We start from the raw sequence: 20,885 nt of genomic DNA, 5'->3' as shown, positions 1-20,885 counted from the left end.
GGAACGTCTCGTCATTGCAGACCAGGTCGATGACATGCTCCGTTGAGGTGTAATTCAACCGGCACAGAGCCCATGGGCTTCTCCCGGAGTACTCGTCACAAAGATAGGCGGTTCTAGTCACCTTTGTTTTGATTTTAGGTGGTTGAACAAAATCACGCAGAAGGAGGTCTACCCATTACCACGCATCGATGATGCTCTGGACTGTTTGCAGGGAGCCGAGTTCACTTCGCTGGATTTGAGGTAGGCTACTGGCTGGTTCGGATGGCTGAGGCCGATCACCCGAAAACTGCCTTTGTAGCACTTGACGGTTTGTACGAATTCACCATCATGCCTTTCGGACTTTGGGACGCACCTGCTCTGCCTGCAGGACGTACTCACTTGCTTGACCAACACAGGGTTGCAACTTAACTTGAAGAAGTGTCCATTTGCTGCTCGTTAGCTCACAATTTTAGGGCATGTCGTATCAAAGAAGGGCATTCGCCCTGGATCCCGATAAGCTAAGTATTGTTACTGCTTGCCCTAAACCTGCCGTTATGAAAGAGCTACGCAGTTTCATCGGCCTCGGCTCTTACTTCCGGCGATTCGTTCGAAACTTTGCGTCAATTATATCACCTCTCACGCAGCTCCTTGGTGGCGCTAGAGATCTCTCATCATGGTGTCCAGAGTCAGACGCCGCCCTCACAACTTTGTGCCCTTTTCTCACGACGCCACCCATTCTTCGCCATTTTGACCCTCAAGCGCCAACCGAAATCTATACCGGTGCAAGCGGTGTAAGCTTCGGTGCTGTGTTGGCACAGCGTCAGCCTGGCCACACAGAATACGTCTTCGCATACGCGAGCCGCACGTTAACCAAGGCGGAGACCAATTACAACGTAACAGAAAAGGAGTGTTTGGCCATTGTGTGGGCGCTTGGGAAGTTTCGCCCCAATTTATACGGCTGATCCTTTGACGTAGTGACCGACCACCACGCACTATGTTGGCTGTCGACGCTCAAAGATCCATCGGGCCGCCTTGCCCGCTGGGCACTGCGAATCTAAGAATATGACATCCGCGTGGTTTACCGTTCCGGGCGAAAGCACTCCGACGCGGACGCGCTATTCCGATCGCCGCTTCCCCTGAAGGCCAGTCATGACTCCTCCTGCGAGTGCACATTATCCTGTCTGGACTTTGACGCTATCGCTGCTGCACAGCGTAATGATTTCTTGATGGTAGCTCTGTTCGAGCTTCTCTCGGGTAGGTCAAAAGTTCCAGCGTCACAAAAGCTTCAGCGCCAAGTTCCTCATTTTGCTATTCGAGACCAGCTACTGTATCGACGCAACTATACCCCAGACGGACGCACCTGGTTACTCGTCATTCCGAGAATCTTGCGATAAGAACTCTGCTCCTCGTTCCACGTCGACCCTCAGTGTGGCTACGCGGGAGTCTTCAAGACCTACGAAAGACTTCGACACCGCTATTACTGGCGTGGAATGTACAATTTCGTTCGAAAGTTTGTCCGCTCTTGTTATCCATGCCAATGCCGCAAAGCGCCAATGCACAGCTCCGCCGGTGAACTCCAGCCTATACGATGCCCGTCCCGACCCTTTGATCGCGTGGGCATAGATCTCTACGGACCACTTCCGTTGACACCTACCAACCACAGGTGGATAATTGTTGCGGTATACCTCTTAACACGGTATGCGGAGTCTGCTGCTCTACCAAATGCTACAGCTCAGGAGGTCGGCAATTTTATACTACCCTAGGCAGTTTGCTCGTTCGACATGCAGGTCCACGTGAACGTTTAAGCGACAGAGGCCGTGCCTTCTTATCTGAAGTCATAGAACAACTGATTTTAAATGCGCTATTGTTCATCGTAAAAGCACTGCTGCTCACCCACAGACTAACAGTACCACAGAGCCCTTTAATTGAACTCTTCGAGACATTCTCTCCATGTATGTCCTACCTGATCACTCTAATTGGGACCTAGTTCTTCTGTTTGGGACCTACGCCTACAACACCGAGACTCAGGCCACCACCGGATTCTCACCCTTCTGCCTTCTTTACAGCCGTCATACTTCGCGCACAATCGACACCATTCTCCCCTACCGGCCGGACCTATCCGAATCCCTGCCGATGTCGGAAGCCGCCAGACACGCCGAAGAATGCCGCCAGCTGGCCCGCCGATTCACCTCGGACGACCAGAACCGTCAAAAAGCCCTTCACGACGCCCACAATCGACTCCCACTTTTCTACCGGGCGCCCTCGTCTGGTTAGTGCGGCAACGCACGCCTGGGCTCGCTTCAAAACTCCTTCCGAAGTACGACGGGCCATACCGCGTTTTCGAGAGAACATCACCCGTTAATTACCTGGCTGAGCCTAAACGCCGCCGTCCAATATGCGACGTCGTAACCGCGAAGTCTTTCACGTTTAGCGTCTCAAGCCATATCACCATTCTACCGTCCTTGCAGAAATATAAGTCGCCAGGATGGCTCCTTTATTTTCGTAGGGTCATTGTGAGGAAAATAACGAACGTGAGCGAAGATTAAGCAGCATCGGCAGCATCAAGCGCGCGGCAGAGGCTCGAGCTCGGGGGAGTGTGCTCGGTGCATCCTAGAACTGGCTGTCGTCACGAACCTCAATAAATCTCCTTTATAATATTTCCAACTGGTGTTTTGAGCCAGCGTTGCGTGCCCAGCAAAAACGGCGATTGAAGACGACGAAGTCAAGGATCTTGCGCCAGCTGGAGAACCGTCCTTCTTGTGTCTGACATTTTCGTGTCTGGCTGCTGATACTGCTGCTTACTTTTCCCTTAGCGCGTGACAAACTGGTGGAGGTATGGGGTAATCTAATGTATGCACAAAAAACCTCCGAGCAGAAGGAGCTCCAGCCCCGTACCAGTGGTTACGCCTGCACACCGCGCCAGCAGAAGGATCCGTGGACAAGCCCCTGAGTTTGGACTCCTTCCAGAGAAAATGGCAGCTCCGATCACCCCAACCGGTATGGAAGGCACAACGCCGATTCATTGTACGCTACTCAATCCGCGAACGCCGAATCACTTCCACGGCGCCAGACATGAGGACGTTGAAGATTGGCTGGTGCACTATGAACGTGTTGCCGCGTTCAACAAGTGGGATGACGCAGACAAACTGAAAAACGTATATTTCAGCCTTAACGATGGCGCACCTGTTTGGTATGAGAACCGTGCAGATGCCTTAACTTCATGGGCAGAATTGAAACGCCGGATTCTCGAGACGTATGCGAGCCCTGATCACCGAGAGCTGAGTGTGATGCCCAGTCCCGTATACATATGCCGAACGAGGGTGTCGCAATGTACGTCTAGGACATGACGCGTCTCTTTCGACGAGCCCACCCCAGCATGTCGGAAGAAAATAAGGTGCGGTACCTGATGCGCGGTGTGAAAGAGTTCGGCGGTCTCGTGCGCAGTCCTCCCAAGACTCTGTCAGAATTTCTTTCCGAGGCCAGCACCATGGAGCAGACTGTTCGCCAGCGGAAGCCATCATACGAACGCCGAGGGAACACTGCCTCACCTACGGACTTCTTCGGAACTCTCGGGGGGCACGTCGATTTCTTTCGAGAGCTCATTCGTTCCGTGATCCGCGAAGAACTCCATAAACTGTCGGTACCCTCACAGCCGACGCTCAGCTCCTTGTCCAGCGTTCTCCGTGATGAAGTCCAGCATGCGCTAAGAGAACCACCCTTCAACTCAGAAGCTCGACCGCTAAGCAATGACAGCCCACATATGTCATATTCGCAAACCTTGAGGCAACCTGCCCCACCTCCCTCCCGCTTCGCGCCGCGCGCCCGGCTATGCTAGAGCCCATCCAAGCTTCCTCGTATTACCAGGACCACCGACAGGCCCCAAGAAAATCAGCGTGTGGCGGGCACCTGATCGCCGTCCCCTTTGCTTTCACTGTGGCGAAGCTGGGCATATCTACCGACAGTGCCTCCTCTCGAGAGCTCCGACTACGCGGATTCTCAGTGAACTCGCCGCGACCTAGGTTCGGCCAGCGTCCTCCTGAAATTGAAGAATATGTTGCCCAGCAGCGCGGATCTCCATCAGCTCGACACCAGTCACGCTCCCCTTCGCCGCGGTGGTTTTGTCCGACTCGCCGTACGTATTCAAGCGTGGTGCAGGGTCGGTCGCCCAGCCCACGACGGGAAAACTAACCACAGCGACCTTTGGGGGCGAGGCCGCTCAGTCTGGACGTGCTCAAGGACCCCTACTGACGCGTACGCGGACCGACGATACATCGACGACGACAGTACCTGCTGATTACGGAAGAATTTCTTTGGACATTCCTGTACTGCTTGACGGTCGTAAATTCACTGCTTTAGTGGACACTGGAGCGGATTATTCTATTATCAGCAAAAAACTGGCCACCCTTCTGAAGAAACTGACCACGCCTTGGAATCATACGCCAGTTCGTACAGCTGGCGGGCACATCGCCACACCACTCGGCATGTTCACGGCACGAATGCAGAATCGCGGCTCTACGTTTGTTGCCAGTTTGAGCATTCTCCCTCAGCGTTCTCGAGAGCTTATCATCGGCATGGACTTTCTCAGGGAGCATGGAGCTATCATCAACATTCGACAACGCCTCGTCACTTTCTCGACAAAGAGCGCCACAGCGACGACCAACGCCATCCACCCTCGAGAATCTCTTCGTGTCATCGATGACGCTGTCACGTTACCACCGCGTGCAAGTGTCGTGGCTCAAGTGGCATGTGAGAGGCTCATACACGGTGAAGCGGTCGCAGAAAGCAATCGCTCTCTCCTGCTTTCTCATGGTGTTCGCGTAGCAAGAAGCCTTGTCGATCTCCACGATGGCCACTGTGAGGTTCTTGTCACCTACTTCAGCTACAAACACCGGCACCTTTTCCCCAGTACTGTCATCGCCTACGCCGACCCAATCGCCGATGTCACTGATTGTTTTCTTTGCGAGGCAATCGGCACTGCTGAAGCACCTCTAGGCAACGTCGACATTAGTCCAACGCTTCCTGAAGAGAACAGACAACCCCTGCGTGAGCTGCGTTTTGAATTCCACTCTTGCTTTGCACGGTCGTCGAAGGTACGTCAAACATCGATTACGAAACAACGTATTATCACCTATGACGACGTGCCCCCCATACGGCAACAGCCTTATTGTGTTTGCCCGACCGAACGACATGCGATTCAAACGCAGGGGAAGGAAAGGCTTCAAGACGGCGTAATCCAGCCTTCATGCAGTCCCTGGTCATCGCCAGTCGTCCTTCTTAAAAGAAAGATGGCACGCTTTGATTTTGTGTTGACTACCGTAAGGTAAACAACGTCACAAAGAGAGACGTGTACCCATTGCCTCGTGTCGACGATTCTCTGGGCAGGCTGAGGCACGCGAAGTATTTCTTCTCTATCGATCTGAAAAGTGGCTACTGGCAAATTGAAGTAGATGAGCGTGACCGCGAGAAAACTGCTTTTGTAACTCCGGACGGCCTTTACGAATTTAGAGTACTCCCTTTCGGCCTCTGTTCCGCTCCAGCCACATTCTAGCGAATGATGGATACCGTTCTCGCTGACCTCAAATGGAAAAGCTGCCTCGTCTATCTCGACGATGTCTTTGTCCTTTCGGAAGCTTTTGACGAGCACCTTCGACGCCTTCGGAATGTACTCGAAGCCATTCGATCAGCTGACCTTACACTCAAGCCAGAGAAATGCCATTTCGGTTACGAGGAACTGAAGTTCTTTGGTCACGTCGTAAGCTCGGCAGTTGTTCGGCCCATCCCGAGAAGACTGCTGCCGTAGCAGCTTTTCCCGCTCCAACCGATAAGAAAAGTGTGCGACGATTTTTGGGCTTGTGTGCATATTATCGACGCTTCATTGAAAATTTTTCGAAGAGTGCAGATCCGCTATTTCGCCTTACACGTGACGACACGCCATTCCTCTGGACTGATGAACCGACCGCCTTGGCGGAGCTACAACGTCGATTGTCTTCTCCTCCCGTTCTCGGTCATTTTGATGAGGATGATGACACAGAAGTACGCACTGATGCCAACAATATCAGTCTCGAAGCTATCCTGGTGCAACGGCAAGACGGGACTGAACGAGTTATCGCCTACGCGAGCCGCACTCTGTCACGCGCAGAGTCCAATTATTCCACCACAGAGAAGGAGTGCCTCGCGGTTATTTAGGGTACCACAAAGATTACGCTGTATCTCTACGGGCGGCCATTTAAAGTTGTGACCGACCATCACGCTTTGTGCTGATTGACCAATCTCCGAGACCCTTCTGGACGATTGGCACGTTGGAGTTTGTGACTCCAGGAATTTACCATCGCCATCGTCTACAAGCCAGGCATGAAACATGAAGATGCGGACACGTTATCACGGGCACCTGTTGAATCTCAGAATCCTGACGAGGAAGACGACAGCGCCTTTCTGGGAGCCCTCAGCGGGCCGGATCTGCTCGCTAAACAGCGATCGGACGCTGAGTTAAGACCCATCATCGATCACTCAGAAGGCGGCATGGCGTCCATTCCTCGCCCACTTTCGCGACGGTTGTCGTCATTTTGCCTACGACGGGGCATCTTATACAAAAGAAATAGAGGCGCCGGCGACAAACCACATCTGCTAGTACTACCTCAAGCCCTTCGCGACGACATCCTATTAGCCTGCCACGACGAGCCGACATCTGGTCACTTGGGCTACTTAAGGACTCTGGACAGGGTACGGCAACTGTACTACTGGCCTAGACTGATTGCTTGCGTCAAACGCTACGGGAAAGAATGCCGTGAATGCCAGCGCCGCAAGTCACCACCCTTGAAGCCTGCAGGCCTTCTACAACCCATCGACCCTCCGCGTACGCCGTTTGATCAAGTTGGAATGGACATTCTTGGACCATTTCCCTTGTCTTCCTCCGGCAATGAGTGGATCATGGTCGCAACTGACTACTTGACGCGTTACACTGAGACGAAGGCACTACCACGCGGGACAGCATCTGAAGTTGCCCAGTTTTTTATGCATCACATTGTGCTTCGGCGCGGCGCACCGTCATTCATCATCACTGACCGAGGGACGGCATTTACGGCGAAGCTTCTGGACGACATCTTCAAGCTGAGTTACTCGAGTTATCGAAAGGCCACTGCATACCACCCTCAGACTAATGGCTTGACAGAAAGACTAAAGAAAACACTGGCAGACATGATCGCTATGTACGTGAATGTGCAGCGCAAAACGTGAGACGAAATCCTACCGTACGTAAAGTTTGCGTAAAACACTGCCACGCAGGAAACTACATGCTTCATGCAATTCCGCCTCGTTTAGGGTCGAGATGTCCAAACTATGCTAGACGCCATGATTCCATATGAAGATACAGATCAGCTCGACCAGTTAGCTCCTGACGTCGAGGAGTACATTCAGTGCGCCGAGGAAGCGCGTCAACAAGCCCGCGTGCACATAAGACCGCAGCAGTGTACCGATGCAATAAGGTACAATCTCCACCATCGACAAGTGACCTATGAGCCTGGTGACCAAGTTTAGGTTTGGACACCCATTAGACGGCGAGGCCTCAGCGAGAAACTCCTCAGCAAGTACTTCGGACCATACACAGTACTAAGGCGTGTAAGCGACGTGAACTATGAAGTGATTCCAGACGGAGACCTGCCATCGCCGAAGCGCTGTTTAGCACGCGCAGAGACTTTACTTGTCGCCCGCCTCAAGCCGTATTTTACACGGTGAAGTGTACTAGTGAAACAACCATTTTTTTTTTTTTTTTTTTTTGCTGTCGTTGCGTCTTCCTCCAAAGAACTGCGAAGCGCTTCTTTTTTGTTCCCGACCACAGAACACATTTTTCCGTGTGCATTTTCGTATGTGTGCTAGCGCGTTTCCCCCCCCCCCCCTTTTTTTTGTCTTACCTAATTTGCGTAGTTTCAATGTACGTTTTGTGTTTGAGCATCGAGTCGATGCTCCATTGGGAGGAGGAATAACGCCACTTGGTGTTTTGAGCCAGCGTTGCGTGCCCAGCAAAAACGACGATTGAAGAGGACGAAGTCAAGGATCTCGCGCCAGCTGGAGAACCGTCCTTCTTGTGTCTGACATTTTCGTGTCTGGCTGCTCATACTGCTGCTTACTCCTGCCTTAGCGCGTGACAATATGGACACTCCAGGCGAATTTCTACCGTCCGCGTCGCCGTCGCCGTGAGGTTTAGTATAAAGTCCAAGGGCGATAAAATTGTCGCCGCGCACCGTATGCTGTACGTGCGAGAGTGAATACGCGCGAGGGCGGACCAGCGATCGTGGTTCAATCTTGCGTACCCAAGGGAGGAAACCGGCGACGAAGCGCTAGGTCTCCTGTCGCCCGCAAGGAACGGGCGGGAGGGTAGAGAGGCGGGGTGTACTCTACACCGGGCGGCCCGGGACCGTGTATCTTGATAGCTATCTGCGATGGGGGCAGAGCCCGCCGTGCATTGCGTATTCGAGGATTAGTTCGCGTTGATGCGAAATGCCTCACAAAGGTCAGTTCACTCGCTGATGCATCCAAGCTTCCTGAGCCCAGCGTTTTGGCAGCGAATTCCCGCGGTCATAGAGTGAGATGCATTACGTTTGCTTGTGCGCGCGTGACACCATGCTTCTTAACTTCAACTTCAACTTCAACTTTATGAATTGTTCTAGTACGCACTAAAAACGTCTTCTGGGGCTCAAACCTGCCATAAGCAGCTTGACTGGACCCAAGAGACGTTGTACATGGCAGGGCGATAACAGAGAGAACTTTATAACATCAAAAACACAAATATTAACATTTCCAATATGTGCCTACTGACAGGATAATTATCTTCCGATGCAGAAACAAACAACATTCAAGGATATTTGATAAGATTAAGAAAAAATCATCAAGGGGCATCACACAATTAGAATCATTAAACATGAAATATATATGTTTACATGTGAACAAACCACATCTTCAATTCCCTGCGAAAAAAATAGAAGTGTCAGCGTAAATATTAAAGATATTTTGTAAATTGTGTTTAATAGATTGTAATTTGTATTCAGTGCGAAAACGTGGTACATACTAAGGATGAGGGTTTGTTAGATGTATTGGTATTTTATGGCGCTGCAAGGCCGCTATACATGCAAGCCAATTGTTTAAACCTTCTTTGCAAAATAAGCCATATGTAAAACGCAATATTCGTAATAATGGTCTACCCATATAACTTGGTACTTCTCTAACAAAGTATTTGTCGTCGATAGGGGATCGGTATTGGCAATGTGCCGGAGGAGTGCCTTTTGTAATGTAATTATTTTATTTATGTTTTTTTTGTGTAGGGGTCCCCCATACTAAACTACAATAATTAAATTGGGGGGTAAACAATACATGATAAACTTGTAACTTGGTTTTCACCGGCATGAGAGCTCTATAGCGAGCCAGCACCCCGGCTACTGCGCAAAATTTACTGCGAAGCTGATTAAAATGAGCATTCCCATTTAGATGACAGGAAAAAGTTATACCAAGTATCTTGTGTTGGTTAACTAGCTGAATATTTTTATCTAAATAACTTATTGAATGTTCTCGTTCAAAAATTTAATTTCTTGCTCTAAAAAGAACAGCTTTCGTCTTAGCAGCATTAATTCTGATTCCATTTAACTGTGACCACTCAGACAGATTACGTAGCAGTGCATTAAACCTAATAATTAGTTTGTTCGCATCTTTTCCAGTAAAGACTAAAGTACTATCATCTGCATATATAACGTACAACGTATAATAACGTATAACGCATAACGTATAAGTTAAATAATAGTGGACCCAAAACACTTCCTGGTGGCACCCCGTTTTTAATTGACAAGAAAGAAGATTGGACATTATCAATACATACCCATTAAGTCCTATTTTTCAAGGATAACCTCATCAAGGCGAGGGGACCACCGTGAATTCCATACATAGAAAGTTTACATATAAGCATGTCATCATTGAGGCAATCAAACGCCTTGCAGAAGTCAATGAAAATCCCGAGGGTGAAATTCCCATCGTCTATAGCTAACACAACATTTTCTTTCAAGGATAAAAGAGCTGCCTCCGTAGATCTTCCCTTTTTAAAGCCAAATTGCGAATTTTTTCTAACGTTATGTTTGTCTAGAAATCTTGTTAGGCGTGTAGAAATAATTTTTTTTGTAGTGCTTTGGAAAAAAACTGGTAGTACAGATATTAGATGGTAATTACAGACTTTATTTACATCACGGTGTTTGAATAACACCGATATTCTAGATCGTTTCACACGATCTGGGAAAGTAGCCGACTCTATTGCTAACTTGAATATGTGAGCCAACGCACGAGTGAAGGGCAAGTGTTCCATAACGTATTTAATTGGCTTGATTTGTAAATTATCAATGTTTAATGTTTGCTGTTATTTAAGTTCATTATTGTTGTAAATGCCTCATGTTCATCGGCTGGTTCCATAAATATAGTATTAGCAATACTATTATTCAGTGAACAAGCAAGTCGGGGGTCATGGCTGTACGCTACGCCTGCGTTCACGAAATGAGTATTAAAGTGGTCAGCCAGCGCTTTACCGCTAAGTTCACAATTATTATCAGTTATCGATTATGTATATTGCTTTTATTTTCACGACCTAAGACGCTATTTATTACTTTCCAAGCCACATCCGTAAGTATGCCTATGTTTACAACTTGATATGGTCGATAAAAACTATCTGCACTTCGTGTAGCTCACCACTAATTTGCTATCGCCAAGAATGCTTCGCCTTTCGGGCAAAACTGACTCTTTTAGTAAATGATAACTGAAGCAATACACATTCAAACTGCATTGAGCAAGAGCAAGTTCTATGCTTGAAGCTGTTCATTCTATACTACTTGCCATCTTTGACTCACCTGGTTAGCTAAGTAGGTAGAAAAACTGCGGGAGAAATGTGGTGGTGCCGAGTTGTGCCTTTGCCCCAGGGAACCTTTGCACAGATACTGCAGAAATAACTTTTTGTAGCATGGAGGGGCTCAAGATGTGATGAGTTGACTTTAGAAAGCGCAGAAGGTTCAGGCTTACCTATCTTTGCCAGAACAGGAATGAACATTGGAAGTCTCTGGTCTCGGCTTCTTTCCTGAAGGCCATGGCCATGTCTAAGAAACCTTGCGTCCACAGGCTGCACAAAAATGCATAATTATCTCAGCTAATAGTTTTTCATAAAAGAACCAATTTAGGTGGTATCTTTGTGACACATTTCGGGTAATGCCAACTTTGACGATATAGTTGTTCGGAAACGCGCAATGTGGAGAGAAGTAATTATTAAAGGGAAAATAAGACATCTACCTGTTCGTAGCGATCGCTACGAAGGAAACCCGTATGGGTTCCTCGAACGAAAGAACCTCGTAGTTGAAGTAAAATTCGTCTTGGTCGAGGACTGCCATCTGCTAGCCGCTTGGTTAGCTCAGATGGTCGAGCGGCTGCCCCGGAAAAGCGGTGGTGCCGGGTTCGAGTCCCGGACCAGCACGAATTTTTCTTCAACTACGAGGCTTTTTCTTTTGAGGAGCCCGTATGGAATTCCTTTGTAGCAATTGCTACGATAGGGTGGGTGTCTAATTTTCCCCTTGATAATGCCAACTTTGTTGCACAACACCATACTCATGACAGAGGTGTGGCCGTTCTGAATAAATGCTGCAACAAATTCTAGGATCATATATCGCAATAAAATGCAAACAGTATAGGAAAAAGTTTGCCGTAGCTTATGTATTTGGCAATGCTCGAATGAGACACTTGTAGCGCTCTTGCCACTTTAGTGAACCTATTTCCCGTTATTTTAATTTTCAAGTGAAAGTGTTGCAAGCTTCTCTGCAGAAATAGTTGCAAAAGCATGTTGCTTCTGTTTATTCTTTGAATTCTTTCATGACAGTTGGATATCAGGAACCATTCACACCACAGGCAGAAACCCTTGTGTTCAAAAACATTATAGATCAAAGCACAAAATTACAATTTGCCTAATGAGGTCATGCTAGTGTGACGGGCGGCTATGACTGCTTCAAGCGACTTTTTTTCATTAACGCGCAAGCAGTTTTCAAATTGAATTGTGTTGCAGTAGGCTTGTACAATCCAGAAAATAAACCAAATAGGCCAAGTTATGTTCACTTTTCAGATGTTTAGGTTACGTTGAGTAAGGCTAGGTTAGATACAACACCTAATAAACGATGAAAACTTAATCTCAATTGAACAAGGTATATTACTTGAAAATGCAGCAAACAGCCGCCTTTTGATTTGGAGTACACCCTTGCTGTGCACTCCAAGTGAAGAATACTTTTACCACAATGCTTGAACATTATGTGAGCGTAAAATTCAGTAGCCCTGAGCTGAATCTTAATGCCACTAAACAAATCATGCTTTGAAGACTCCCGTTCTGAAAATGATAACAAATTATTAGAGTGTTTAAATGTGTTGAGCTCATTCTTTATACTCAAATGCCTGCTCTCAGCAAGCAAGCTTACACCTAGAATTTCTAAAGGCAATATCGCATTTCTCAAGGTAGGGTTTACGAGCAGGCATAGTAGATATTTGATGGTAAAGATCATCAACACTCTTTTGTGTTAACCCGTGGACTCACTTTTGCAGCCACGAAACGATGAGATGCAAACACATTATGCAGAGTATCCAAACTATCGTGCACTTGGAAATTTTAAAATATGCAAATGCTACATAGCTGCACAGAAGCAGGGCAATCTTGTTCACCGTCGCTTTATGACAGTCAGTATATATATTTTTTTCCTTCCGCCTCATTGCATAATTAGCCAGAATTATTTATTCAGCTCCTCAGTTATTATATTTCGATCAAAATTGTCAATCAGATAAATATAGAGCGACACAAAAAGCTCTGGATAGAGCTTTCTGTTGCTCAATACGTGCTACATAAAAGATTTTTTTTCGAACGTGACAGAAGACCGCGAATACACTCAAAATTGCTGCGCGACTGGCCACTCGTAGCACTTTGTGTGTATTCGCATCGCGACAACGTGCTTCTTAATTTATTCAAAACACGTTAGCGAGCTAGTTGGTTTGAATCCATAATAGAATGTATAAGAGCCACTGGAAGATGACGTAGCAAGAAACAAACACAAAGAGACAGCGATGTCTCCGTGTGTCTGTTTCTTCTACGTCATCGTGCAGTCGCGTTACACATTATATCACTGGTAATTTAGTTAGTAAGCGAGTGTTTGCAAGTTTATGCGGCCGATAAAACTACTGTATACCCATCTAGTAACTTGCCATCGCAATTGGTGCTTCGCCTTTTGGGTGAAAGTGCTACGTTTTCTTACCTGCCATTGCTTCTTCTTCTCTCTTGCCAAGGGGTGCAGCTTCAGCACATTCAGAGATTTTCCTCGTCAGAGCTGTATAGTTCCCAAATATGCAGTGAATGCGTTCGGACCATATTGCAGAGCAATCTAGGTGTTTCTCGGGTGGAGACGGTTACGGAAAGAGTAGCGTGAATCTTTCTAACGCTGCCGATGCATCAGTGGAGTGGCTCTGAAAAGAGCCTTTTCGAAAAGAGAAAAAAATTGAGACAAAGAAACGGATGCTGCACGAGGTCGTCTTAGAGAGGGTGCGAGCGGGCAATTAGCTCCATTGGCAGAAGGAAGCAGTCTGTGATCCTCCGTCGCGCGTTGACGGACATCCACCAGATCCATCTGAGGCGCGAGTGCAACAGAGCCAGAGATGTTTTGTTGCCATTACGAACCAGTCGGCGCTTCGCCTTCTGCCACGCGCTCTCCATGCGTTCTGTGTTAGACTCTGTTACTGGGTATACAGAGTTGGTGCCGCCGGTTGCAGGAATCGCCAGCCGTTTGTAAGCAGGCGCGAGTAAAAGCGGGTGCGAGAGAGAAAATCTGGAGGCTTTTACTCCTTGAATGCTTGATTTGCCTAGGTGTTACGCAGAAGTTTCTTTCCTCGTTTTGTACGCGTTTGTCCCTATTCTGGCCGACGTTGCTGTTTCAGCTCATATGAGTGTGTGTGTGTGTCTGTGCGTGTGTGCGTGCGTGTGTGCGTGCGTGTGTGTGTGTGTGTGTGTTTGTGTGTGTGTGTGTGTGTGTGTGTCTGTGTGTCTCTGTGTGCGTGTGTGTGTGCGTGCGTGTGTGTGCGCGAGCGTGTTTGTGTGTTTATCGTTCACAAGTTTTACTCGTGCTCCTTGGATGTTGCTGGCGAAATTGTTGCGTTTTGTCGCAACGGTAACATAGCAAATCGTGTGATAGTCGCGATACGATCACTCAACTTGAGACTGGCAACGTATCGGATAACTTTAACGCTGTGTCTAAACGTATGTCGGACGTATGCGAATTCCAGACGCTAAAGGTGCATCGTAGTCTTCTAGGCTTCTTGATGTCTGACGTACCTTTACCTTTCGAGATCCGCGTACGTCCGACATACGTTTAGATACAGCGTGTGCAGGTGTGTGTTCCACTTATTGTCGTTAGTCATTTCGCGCTGTTCCCCTGTAAAAGAAAAATAAATATTTCTGATTCGATGCATCTTCGTCATTAGCACTTTGATATTCGTGAAACCTTTTCGGGCTGGACCCACTTCACCTTCCATGCGACGTCCTGAAACCGTGAAAATTAACCCCGTCAAAGTGACTTGTACGCGATGCATCAATATGCCGAAGAAAACGCCATTTTTTTTCGAATAACCGGAGGCTTCACCGTTCCGAAAGGAATAGAAGATGGCTGCCGCCGATCGTACACGCACTGGCTACTCGCACTTGCCGGAGAGCATGGGTAAATTTGCACTCTAAAAACAAAGAGATTTCCGGGAACCCTCTTCGAGGAAATATGTGGTTGTCCCATATTTCACTGCCTTTTCGAAAGTAGATCGACCCTTTTTAAGAAAGAGTAGAATAATTTCCCGTGGCAGAGGTTTATTACTATACCGCGAAAGAGTTCTAGTTCTCATCCGCAGAATGCTAATGCTTTACCACAAGGGTAATAGTACTCCCCCAAACAGAGTGCTTCTACTCTTCCACAACGAGTACGTCTACTCCTCCAAACGGTGTGTTTCTGCTCCCCCAAACACAGTGCTTGTACTCCTCCTAACAGAGCGAGTGTACTCCTGCAGAACAAAGTGCTAGTACTCTTCCCAATAGTGGGAAAATGCTCACGATGTAGAACCATGGCCGCATTATACGAGATTCGCAGTAGTTATATTTGGGGAATATTTGATTCCTTCATAAGTAGCTCTTACACTTATGCTTGGTGAATTGGATGTAATCTGTAGTCGCCGCGCTACTCAAATGACACATTCTTTCTCTTAAAAGGTAAAAATTTTTATTGATCAGTCACGAGACAAACTGAATAATAATTTGAGAAACAGAATGACACGCACATAAAATAAAAGGGATATAATTAAACAAACAACATCAAACCACATACATTGTAACCATAAGTATATACTCTAAAGCTTCGTCAGTATTATTGCAGAAATATCCTTTATTTTCTACTGACACCATCTTTTCATTAAAAAGTATACAATAAAAAATTAAACATAGACCAAACATGCACAAACTCACAAAGTATTGACACTACGATCGAAGAGAAATATACGCCAAATTACTGGTGAGTAAGCGCACTTTTAGCACAAAAATGATTAACTTATACCGCAGAACTTACAAGATGAACTGCTAAGCATGGGGCTGGTAGCGTGGATAAATTGCTCAAGAAACTTCTTTCGAGCCATATTCTAGGACAGCAGATCATTTGATGACATTCTGTACAAAGTGTGGATGTTCCCATAAAGTTATTCACGTATGGGCTGTCCCCCATTGTTTCTAAGCGTTTCTTGTTGCGGTTCTGGAGTAATATCCCGCCCAGTCTCAACATAGTACACAGGTGTATTATATTTCGTATTCAGTTCGCGTCTTCGGGCAAGTAGTTTCCTGGCACTGTTGAGATCGATCTGTTACACTTTCTAAAAAAAAGTTAAATTTACAAATAATAATGCGAGACAGCTGTTAAGCCTCAACGATTTATTGCGCCGGTCGCGTGCTGGAGACGATGACGCTGGCCATGATGATGAATATAGAAAGATGAAGAACATGAAGTGGTAAAATAATGCTCACACAATTTCCCTCGCGCGTGGAAGCGGCCAACCTGGCCACTGGTTATGGCAAGAAAGGCTGTAAGAAAGGCTTTAAACGAGAAACATGCACAATCTCCGTGGCACGGCAGCGGCCGTCCAAAGGCGGAACAGTTGGAGTGACACGATAGTTAACTGGCGAAGTCTGTTCCCGAACAGTGTAGGGCCCAATAAAACGCGACTGAAATTTCTCGCACAATCGAGGAGCGCGAACTGGGGTCCACAGTAACACTTCGTCTCCGGGGTGGAAGTAAACAACAACATGCATCATAGCGAATTTTGCGGTCTTGTTCACTGGCGTCGGTGTTGAGGCGGGCACGTTGGCGACACCGGGCAATGCGCGAAACGAACTGCTCACACAGTGATACGGACGAAGGCATGGGGACACCGAAGAAAGAAGCGTCGAGGAGAGGATAATGAGGGGTTGGCGACCATACACGAGGAAAAAGGCGAGTGTACCGTATTGCGCTGGACAGCAGTGTTTTATGCGAAAGTGACGAATGGTAGGATGACATCCCAATTCGTGTGGTCAGGCTTTATGTACATAGATATCATGTCGGACAGCGTGCGATGAAAGCGCTCTGTGAGGCCATTAGTTTGAGGGTGGTAGCTGTAAGTCGTTTTATGGATGGTATTGCACGCACCGAGGACATCGTCGAGAAGTTTAGAGAGAAAGGTTCTGCCGCGGTCACTCAAAAGAACACGTAGGACTCTGTGCCGTAAAAAGATGGCTTCCAAGAAAAAAAAAACGGCCGTGGCTTAGCTTGGTTAAGCCTGGTGATTGCGAAGCAATAGTGTGTTATTCTCGGATCAGCTGGTAGTATGGCTGGTGGTAGCCTTGGGTTATGCTAGTGTTACGGCTTACAGTGAATCATCTAAGAGGAAGTCATCCGTCGAAACCGTGTATGCCGACAAACATTTCCCTCACCAGCGTGCCCATTACAAAATCTTCCAGTATCGATTGGCCGACGGTGCGGTAACACCCCATTTTCTCCGCGTCGTAAGATATGCCCACTCTGACCGTAGCGCCCCTGGTGAGAGGAGCGGGAGTTAGGCCGCCGTTGGTGGCTACCGCCTCGCCTCGCGACGGCGGGAGATGGGGCCCCGTTTTTACACAACTGGTGTGACGTCACACCGACCGTAGCGCCCCTGGTGAGAGGAGCGGGAGTTAGGCCCCCATTGGTGGCTACCGCCTCGCCTCGCGACGGCGTGAGATGGGGCCCCGTTTTTACACAGCTGGTGTGATGTCACTCTAGGTCACGTGGTGTGACGTCACGCAGCGAGGTCACGCTAAAGGTCAATGGTGCCTACCACCGCTTCGCCACAGAACGGGCTGAAGTGCGACCTAAAGTAGTATTGCTTCGCAATAAAAGGCTGCAACCTCCTCTGCGGATCCCGAAGATAGTGCGGCTGTTTCAGCGTACCGTGTCAAGTGGTCTACAGCTGTGACGATCCATCGTTTACCGCCAGTAGTTAAGGGTAGCGTCCATAGAGGTCGATACCAACGACTGCGATAGGAGCTTCAGGCCACGAGACAGGTTGGAGCAGTCCAGCCGGAGGTGAGGCCAGTCGTTTGCGGTGTTGGCAGAGCGAACAGGAAGCCACGTATTTCGCTACGGTTGTTGCAAGTCCAGGGCAAGAGAAGCGGCTGCGAATTCGATCGTAGGTTTTATGGAAACCAAAGCGACCGGCAGTGGGATCGTCTTGAAAGGTCTCCAATATCTGGGCCCGAAGTGATCGGGGAACGACAGGAACGCAACGGTGCCCTTCGGGATGGAACAGGAACCGGTATAATATCGAATTTTCGATCTTGGAGTTCTTCAACTGCTGACGGAGCCGAGCGGAACGTGGGCGAGATGATCCGCGAATACGTTCCGTAACGGAGTGGCAGTAGGAGTCATTACGTTGACTAGAGGCAAACGTATGAGGATATCTGGATGGGAGCCAGTCGAGAGCTGCGTGTGAAGGGAATGCATGCGACGCGCCCTGCGGTTCCCTCACGGAAGGTGGCAAGCAAGCAGTGTTTGAAGACGGTGGTAGGGGACAACGAGAGAGAGCATCGGCATCCTGTTGTTTCTTTCCAGACTTGTAGGTGACGTCGAAGTCGTATTCTTGTAAACCGAGTATCCAACGGTCGAGACGTCCTGTTAAATTCTTTAGCGTCGCCAACCAGCACAAGGCGTGGGGATCAGTAACGACCGTAAGGTGGCGGCCGTGCAGATGAGGCCGAAATTTTTGGACGGACCAAACAACGTCGACCCACTCTTGCTCAGTAATCGTGTAATTTTTCTCTGCAGCTGTTAGCATGCGACTTGCGTATGTAGCCACACGTTCTTCAGAATTTTGCTGACGTTGCAGAAGAACAGCGCCGATAAAGTGTCCGCTGGCGTCAGTACGTAGCCGAGTGGGTGCGGTGTTGTCAAAATGACAAAGCGCAGGTGCGGACGTGAGGGCACGCTTGAGGGCGTCAAAAGCAGTTTGTCATTCGTCCGACCATACGTAGGGAGCTCCAGAAGGAAGGAGTTGATGGAGCGGCGCCGCAATGGTGGCAAAGTTACGTATGAAGCGCCGGAAATACGAAGCTAGGCTAAGGAAGCTACGCAAGCCTTTGGGGAGTTGAGGCCTTTGGAAGCGAAGGACAGCGGTAATCTTGTCGGGGTCGGGTCGAAGGCCCTGCTTGCTGACAAGGTGTTCGAGCACTTTAATGGTTTTGCTGGCGAAGTGGCACTTTTTTGTATTCAGCTGAAGGCCAGCAGCTGAGAGGCATGTCAGGACTTCGTCGAGGCGCTGCAAGTGCTGATGGAAGGTCGACGAAAATATGATGATGTCGTCAAGATAGGATAAGCAAGTCTTCCACTTTAGGCCCCGTAGTACAGTATCAATCATCCGCTCAAATGTGGCGGGAGCATTACACAAGCCGAAAGGCATTACGTTAAATTCGAAAATTTCCTCGGGTGTGGCAAAGGCGGTTTTCTCCTTGTCTGGTTCGTGCATGGGTATTTGGCAGTATCGGGAGCGTAGATCAAGGCTGGAGAAATACTCGGCGCCATGTAATGAATCTAACGCATCATCAATTTAGGGGCAGTGGATATACATCTTTGCGGCTTATTTTGTTCAAGGCACGGTAGTCTACGCAAAATCGCAATGAGCCGTCTTTCTTACGCACCAAAACGACAGGTGACGACCAAGGGCTTGAAGAAGGGCGGATTATGCTACGTTTCAGCAATATCGGCAACGTGGGTATCGATGATATGTCGTTCAGCAAAAGAAACGCGATATGGCCGCCGGCGCACGATGGAAGTTCCATCCGTGTGTATGCGATGAGCCGTCGCAGAAGTCTGTCCCAGAAGAGGAGAGTGGACGTCGAAGGAGTCTTTATGCTTGGTTAACAACGCCAGCAACTCCCCCGTCTGCTGCGGCGTTAGATCGGAGATGACGGTACTAGCGAGATCAGAGGCAGGGACCGCATCCATAGCTGTGGGTGGTTGTGAAGCAGCAGTAGTTGAGGTCAACACAGAGACAGGCTGAGTGTCCAAGACGCACATGAGAACGGCACCTTTAGAAAGCAGGACTGGCTCATTGGTCGTGTTGAGTACAGCCAAATTGGCCATGCCGTTGGCGGAGCGAACAAGGCTCGGTGTCAGAGCAATCCCTTTGGGTAAGCAACGGGCTGACGGTACAACTAAAACGTCACCATCGGTGATGTCAGAGTTAAGTGCAAGGAGTCGTTCGCGACCAGGGGGCACCATACAATTGTCAGCAGTTCGTAAGCGAAGGCGCGGTTCGTGCACGTTGTCGGAATTGTCGGTCTCTGTCAAGTTAAGGAGGCGTTCACGGCGCGAGATGAAAGCCGACGCCGAAGAGAGAAAGTCCCACTAGTATAAGCATGTGAGCACAGGAAGTCAACACTGCGAACTGGATATAGTGGCGTATCCTGTCGATCGAAACTCTAACGGAGCATTGCGTCGATGGCTGAATCACAACATTATTTGCACCACGATGAAGAGCTCCACTGTAAGGTGTAGTCACCTTGCGCAGATGAGCGCACAAGCCAGCGTGAATAATAGAAATAGCTGCTTCCGTATCAAGCAATGCTAGGACTGGTACACCTTCTACACACACGAATAAAGTATTGGCCGGGCACGCTGGAGGAATTGTAGTCTGTGCGAGCCATACAGCTTTCCTTCCAAAAACTGCACCATCTAGTTTTCCGATCGGTAGCCAAGAAAGCAGGTGGCCGGTTGCAGGGGTGATGTCGAGCGTCGGAAAGGGGAGTGCGAGTGGCGGTGCTCAGGACAGTAGTTGCGAGGCGCTTCGGGAGGTGGAAAACGTGAGCGTGGGGAGAGCCGGCGCTGGTGGAAGCAACGGGTCTCTCTCATAAATATCGTAGCCACGGCGTTCGTCCTGTTGTCTTCTTCGGCAAAAACGCGATATGTGACCTCGAATACCACAATAATAACAAATTGGGTGGGGCGTAGTGTAAAATCCTGTGGCAGGCAGACAGGGTGGCAGAGTCACCAGATGGTTGAAGGCAGTAGCAGCAGCAGGAGGCGCTGTCCGAACGAACGCTGGCTGCATAGCCGCAACCTGAGCATACGAGGTGGATGGTGAAGGAGGGCCACAGCTCGCAACGCAGGTCATGGAGGACAGCTGCTCTTTGATGATGTCGCGCAGTCCAGGAACCGAAGGCTGAGGCTGGATAACGAGAGGACTGAGCAGGCCACACGTTTGAAGCTCTTCGTGTATGAGAGTCCGAATCAGCATACGCAGGTCGGTATCCGACGAAGGAGGCGCGTCACCGA

General features: G+C 48.7%; 1 protein-coding gene across 1 annotated transcript in view; it reads right to left on the bottom strand.

The window, feature by feature from the left end:
* The window catches only part of LOC126538381 (transient receptor potential cation channel subfamily M member-like 2), a 385,593-nt gene that overhangs the window by 272,294 nt on the left and 92,414 nt on the right, over positions 1-20,885 (bottom strand). The gene's annotated exons all lie outside the window — the stretch shown is intronic.

This window comes from Dermacentor andersoni, chromosome 4, assembly GCF_023375885.2.
Source record: "Dermacentor andersoni chromosome 4, qqDerAnde1_hic_scaffold, whole genome shotgun sequence".
Taxonomy (NCBI): Eukaryota; Metazoa; Arthropoda; class Arachnida; order Ixodida; family Ixodidae; genus Dermacentor; species Dermacentor andersoni.
Note: the sequence above shows the minus strand (reverse complement) of the source record. Positions and strands in the feature narration are given on the sequence as shown.